Below are 6,153 nucleotides of genomic sequence, written 5' to 3' on the forward strand. Positions count from 1 at the left end.
TGAAAAATGGAGTTGTAACACATTGGGGAATATGATCAAAGCCAGCATGGAAGCCCTACCCACCCCCATATGCACTCCTTTTTTCTATCTGTAAAAAGAGGTAAGTTGCCTGTGATCTAGTCACCACTTTTAGCCTGTAGAATCGAAACCGTCACTTTCACCGCATTAGGAAGGCATCCATTTTCTCTCAGCTTTCTGGACAGAAAATAGTGAGATCATAGCAGATGTTTTTCTTTATGGTAGTTAACTTACTGTTACTTCTGTTGAGAATTAAAGTGTAAGGGTCCAAGAACAGCTGAAGGAAGACCCCAGACCAAAATAGTATGGAAAGGCAAAGAGCATTTATTCTGCAGAAATTACCAACACGAAGAGGCCAACCGTTCGTCAAAACGGCCGCCTCGAGGGGCCTGCAGGACCCTTTTTATGAAAGGCTAGGGGAATTTCCCAGAAAGGTTAGGTGACTTCTAAGATCATTGGTAAGGGGCAAAGCAGTGACATTACTACAGCTTTGATTGGTTGCTGTGTTAGTTCTATTATATTTGGTGAGACCTTGAAGAGTCTCACTTTTGGCTTTGATATCTCCTCTAGCTAGATGTCCCAGGGGCTGACTCAGCTCTGGACTTGTCCTCCCTAAGTCAGGGCCATCATTGACTAAAAGCCCATTGTCAGTGGCTCCTTCTGAGGAGCCCAGTATGCTTCCTGGGGAATTGAAAATTTTATTCCCAATGTTTTCGGACCTAAAAAGAAGTGTCAGAGCCAAGCAGTGATGGTGCATGCTTTTAATCCCAGCACTTGGGAGGCAGAGACAGAGGCAGAGGCAGGCAGATTTCTGAGTTTGAGGCTAGCCTGGTCTACCCAGGACAGCCAGGGCTAGACAGAGAAACCTCTGTCTTGAAAAAAAAAAAAAAGAAGTGTCAGAGATGAACTTTAGTCCAATTTGTGGCTCCCCTCCAATCTCACTTATCACCCATTGTCTCTAAAGCCTGCTTTTGTTTTCTCTCCAGCACTTCCTTGTGCATTCTGACCCATATAAACTTTGACTCACTAAGGATGACTTCACAGCAGGCTGATCCATCTGCCTTCTGGTTTCCCAGAAGATTAGGATCAGGCCGCAACTGAAATTGTGCTTCAGGTAACCTGAAGTCATCCTTTTCCAGACAGCCTCCGTTCATCTCTGCTCAGATACTTGCATCACCCTCTTGCCTGGCGGTACCATATACTCGTCCTGAGTCGTCTTCTCACTGAAGTCAGCTCGAAGTTAAGCACATGCACATACTGCCTCTGTGCTATTTGTGGGGGTTCTTACTAGTAAATTGCCTGAGAGAGATCTAAATGGAATGAGCCTTTGCATACACTACACTTGAAAATCATTTGGTAAGGTGAATAACAAGGGTAGTGCCCCCAAATGTCAATGGCTCCACATATGCCTTCTTTTGTGGGCACGTCTAAGTCTAATATGAATAAAACAGGCTCCCTTTATAGAGAACATTGGCTTCAGGTTACTAACGAAGGAAAAACAAAACCGGAAGGATGGCTTCTTAAGAGTTTAGGGGCACCTAGCAGAACCTAGTAATGAGATCCAATTGGGATCAATTGGAATTCTGTAGTCTATGGATGAGTATCATAGCATACAGCTAGAATCTCAGTACTTGGGAGGTTGAGTCAGGAGGAGCTAGAGTATGAGGACAAGCTGGGCTATATAGAGAATGGGAGGCTACCTTATACTACAGAACCAGGTCTTCTCTTTGAAGAAAAAGTTTAAAATTTTTATTTTATTAAGTATTTTGTATTAGCTATAATGCTATGGTACTGAAGTCACCGTTCTGCTTGATTTTGACCCTTCATCTACCATGCAGTATTTTTAGTCCTTCTGTATTAGTGTGTGAGCCAGGCTGGAAAGTGTTAGACCTTCAGACATTGACATAAAGTGTCCGTTTAAACTGCACAGACAGGTACAAAGAGAAGATTATAATCTCTCAAACCACATCCTTCCCGCCCTTGCTCCCATTTCCCCAGGGGTATCAACCTTGAACCACAAAAGAGAACTTCTGCTTTTTCACTCTTTAACTCTCCATGGGAAGTCATCAGATCCAACCTCACACAGAGGCTGGGTAGGTAGCAAACCAAGCAGGGCTGAGAGATTGAGGACACAAGGACAAAAGGATAGCACAGAGCTGCTTGTCAGCTCCTTCCAGATACTCCCAGGTTACAAAACAACATTGTGGTTGGGATCATTTTTTTCTTTGACTGACCCTGCCCTGCACTAATTGATGCAGTAATTAGCTAAACCACTTTGTTCTCCAGTGGGCCACCCTCCCATCAGCACCCCCCCCCCTCCGCAGCCTTCCTGCTCCCCCCATCCCTGCCCGAGCTTTCTGGATTCTCAAATGATAGACACACACACACACACACACACACACACACACACACACCCCTCTGTTAATTTTACTATGCCTTGACTAGCTCAAAGGCCGGACAGTTGTAATCCTTCCTGCTGTTAGCAAACACCCCTTCTGGTATCCCTGAGTCAACATCTTTAATATATATATTTCATCTCTGCTACCCCACAAACAATTGGGGAAGTGGTCATGTGGCCACTTTTGATTCTTCCACGATGGGAGGCCTTTAGGTCTGATGGTCTTTCTTTTTCCCAATCCTGGCAATCACTCCTTCTCTTTCAGTTCCTAGCCCAGACAAATCTAAAGGTCCCACCTCAGTCTAACTGCCCAGTCATTGGCTGTTGGCTCTTTATTGCTTGATCAAAACTAGTTGGGGAGAAGGACCTTCAGCAATTGGACACACAGACTCCCAATTTTGGGGCCAGATTAATTCAAAGCATTAGAACCAATCTCTAACACACTACTGCCCCCAGCTCCTTCCCCCAAGACCCAGCCAAGGAAGCCAAAAATCTGAAGTATTTGGTTTACTTCTCACAAACTGCAACCAAAAAGTCTCAGTCTCTCTCTCTCTCTCTCTCTCTCTCTCTCTCTCTCTCTCTCTCTCTCTCTCTCTCAATTTCATATTTTCTTTATTTACATTTCAAATGTTATCCCCTTTCCCGGTTTCCATCCCTCCCTCCCAGAAACACCCTATCACATCCTCCTTCCCCCTGCTTCTATGAGGGTGTTCCAACACCCACCCACCCACACCCACCTCCCCACCCTCGATTCCCCTACACTGGGGCATCTACCGAGCCTTCATAGGACCAAGGACCTCTCCTTCCACTGATGCATGACAAGGCCATCCTCTGCTACGTATGCAGCTGGAGCCATGTGTACTCCTTTGTTGATGGCTTAGTCCCTGGGAGCTCTGTGGGATCTGATTGGTTGATATTGTTGTTCTTCCTATGGGGTTACAAACACCTTCAACTCCTTCAGTCCTTTATCTAATTCCTCTATTGGGGACCCCGTGCTCAGTCCAATAGTTGGTTGTGAGCATCTGTCTCTGTATTTGTAAGGTTCTGGCAAGGCCTCTCAGGGACAGCTATATCAGGCTCCTTTCAGCATGCATTTCTTGGTATCCACAATAGTGTCAGGGTTTGTTAACTGTATGTGGGATGAATCCCCAGGTAGGACAGTCTCTGGGTGCCCTTTCCTTCAGTCTCTGCTCTACACTTTATCTTCATATTTACTCCTGTGAGTATTTTGTTCACTTTCTCTTCCTTCTTGTTGAGTTCATGTTGTCTGTGAATTGTATCTGGGTTATTTGGAGCTTTTGGACTAATATCCACTTATTAGTGCCTGCATAGCATGTGTGTTCTTTTCTGATTGAGTTACTTCACTCAGGATGATATTTTCTAGTTCCATCCATTTGCCTAAGAATTTCATGAATTCATCTGTTTAATAGCTGAGTAGTACTCTATTGGGTAAATGTACCACATTTTATGTATCCGTTACTCTGTTGAAGGACATCTGTTTCTGGCTATTATAAATAAGGCTGCTATGAACATAGTGGAGCATGTGTCCTTATTACATGTTGGAGCATCTTCTAGGTATATGCTCAGGAATAGTGTAGCTGTGTCCTCAGGTAGTACTATGTCCAATTTTCTGAGTAACCACCAAATTGATTTCCAGATTGGTTGTACCAGCTTGTAGTCCGCCCAACAATGGAGGAGTATTCCTCTTTCTCTACATCCTTGCCAGCATCTGATGTCACCTGAGTTTTTTATTTTACCAAAAGGTCTCTTACAGAATGATCTTATGGGCTATTAGCATCACATCTAGGTTACACAGTACATTCATGACTCTGCTTCACATTTACAACTTCAAAATAATTTATAATTGTAAATTCCCAATTTATAAACTGAAATAGCTCCTTATTTTTTTTTAAAAAAAGTTTATGAATTGGCTGAGAATTCTAATATTTTTTTATGGTATTCCCCCCAACTTTGAATGCATTACTATTAAGCATTATTTTTGTTGTTATTTTCCTTGTTCATCAAATTTGTCATTAATTATTTATCTTATAAAGATAGAAAAATAAATATCGTCTCGTCTTTCTTCTCCATACCTGCTTGGATCTTTTAGTTGTTCCACTATTTACTCTCACCAAATTTATATTATTTAAAATCTATCCCAGTACAGTTGACTACAAATTGAAATTCTAGACTCTATGTAAAAATAAAGATGCAAGCAACACTTTCAGCATTATATTTGTCACAGAACTCTGGACAGTGATGTCTTCCTAGTTTGTTATTGGTCAATATTTCATAAATAAAGGCCAAGTGGATTTCTTTCCTGACAAAGGATGTATTACTCAGAACCCTTCATGCTGGTGATACTGGATCCCAGATTTTCATACCCAGATCTTTGTTCTTCCATGAGTTTCTCATTTTCATTTCCTTTATTGCCAGTAGAATTTTACCCTTTATTTCAGCACCATGATCATCTGGGTACCATATGCTGAAATTAACCCATTAGTTTCTAGAAACATTGTGGTACAATCCATCCATGCTCATTTGCTGGTTCTGACTGTTTTTTTTCTCACACGCCATGGATGGTTTTCTTTAATTACAGATTTAAATGTGTCTATTATTTCTTAGAGCCATGACTCTACTTGCTTCCATTCTTTCCTTTAGTTTTAAACTATATCTATAGCCTATCATATGTGAGGTTCTGGGTCCAACCCCAATGACTGGAGAGATAGATACTTATAAAGGATCCACAATATGTTTTTAATAGACGAAGATGAGTGGACAGCCTATCATGTGTCTGATCATGCCATTACATGCTATCACCTATTTATTTGCCTTAACACTGAAAACATGTCTGATTTTCTTGGTGACTACACATGGCTTTTTCAACTTATACCCAATTGTGAAGCTATTTCTTCACAAACAATGTGTGTTTTGAAGCTTTGTGTCTTCTGATATAAATCTTCACTTCTCTTAAAATTTTAATAGATATATATATATATATAACTTTTTTCAATTTCTGGGTCTTGGGCTCCATTTAAACAAAGAATTTCTTGGTATGTCCCAAGTAGTTTAACACATTTTTAGAAATGTCCCAGTTAAACATCTAAAAACTCTCATGTCGTTCGTCTTTTTTTTTTTTCATTCATAGTAGTTTCTTGAGTATTTCTTGCTTTTTGTTCATGTGGGCAGCAGACTCCTGAACTTGAAATTAGAATTCCATCCATTGCTTGTGTTTTACAGTTTTACTGCTGTGAACAGACACCATGACCAAGGCAACTCTTATAAGGATAACATTTAATTGGGGCTGGCTTACAGGTGCAGAGGTTCAGTCCATTATCGTCAAGGCAGGAACATGGCAGCATCCAGGCAGGCATGGTGCAAAGCTGAGAGTTCTACATCTTCATCTGAAGGCTGCTAGTGGAAGAGTCACTTCCAGGCAGCTAGGGTGAGGATCTTAAAGCCCACAACTCACAGTGACACACCTACTCCAACAAGGCCACACCTACTCCAACTGGGCCACTCCTGAGCATATACAAATCATCACAGCTGTCAACCTGAGACCATTTGTCTTGGTCACTACTATTTCCTGTTAGCCCTTGTCAAGCTTTGCCTTCCTTTGGCTCGCCTGCCCTGTTTTCCCTTCCAATCCCTGCTCTGTTCTCTTCTCCTCTCCCCTGCCCAGCACTCCTCTCCTCTGCCTTGCCTCCCTCTTCCTATCCCCCCACACCATCCCTCCC

General features: G+C 42.1%; 1 long non-coding RNA gene across 1 annotated transcript; it reads left to right on the forward strand.

Annotated features, from left to right (window-relative positions):
• The first annotated feature begins 1,052 nt into the window (after positions 1–1,052).
• Positions 1,053–4,732, forward strand: LOC116086506. The gene is made up of 4 exons (XR_004116960.1): positions 1,053–1,132; positions 2,017–2,115; positions 2,682–2,950; positions 4,180–4,732. It is a non-coding gene; the product is annotated as an uncharacterized LOC116086506 (long non-coding RNA).
• The last annotated feature ends 1,421 nt before the right edge of the window (positions 4,733–6,153 follow it).

The sequence above is a fragment of the Mastomys coucha genome, unplaced genomic scaffold (assembly GCF_008632895.1).
Source record: "Mastomys coucha isolate ucsf_1 unplaced genomic scaffold, UCSF_Mcou_1 pScaffold12, whole genome shotgun sequence".
NCBI lineage: Eukaryota > Metazoa > Chordata > Mammalia > Rodentia > Muridae > Mastomys > Mastomys coucha.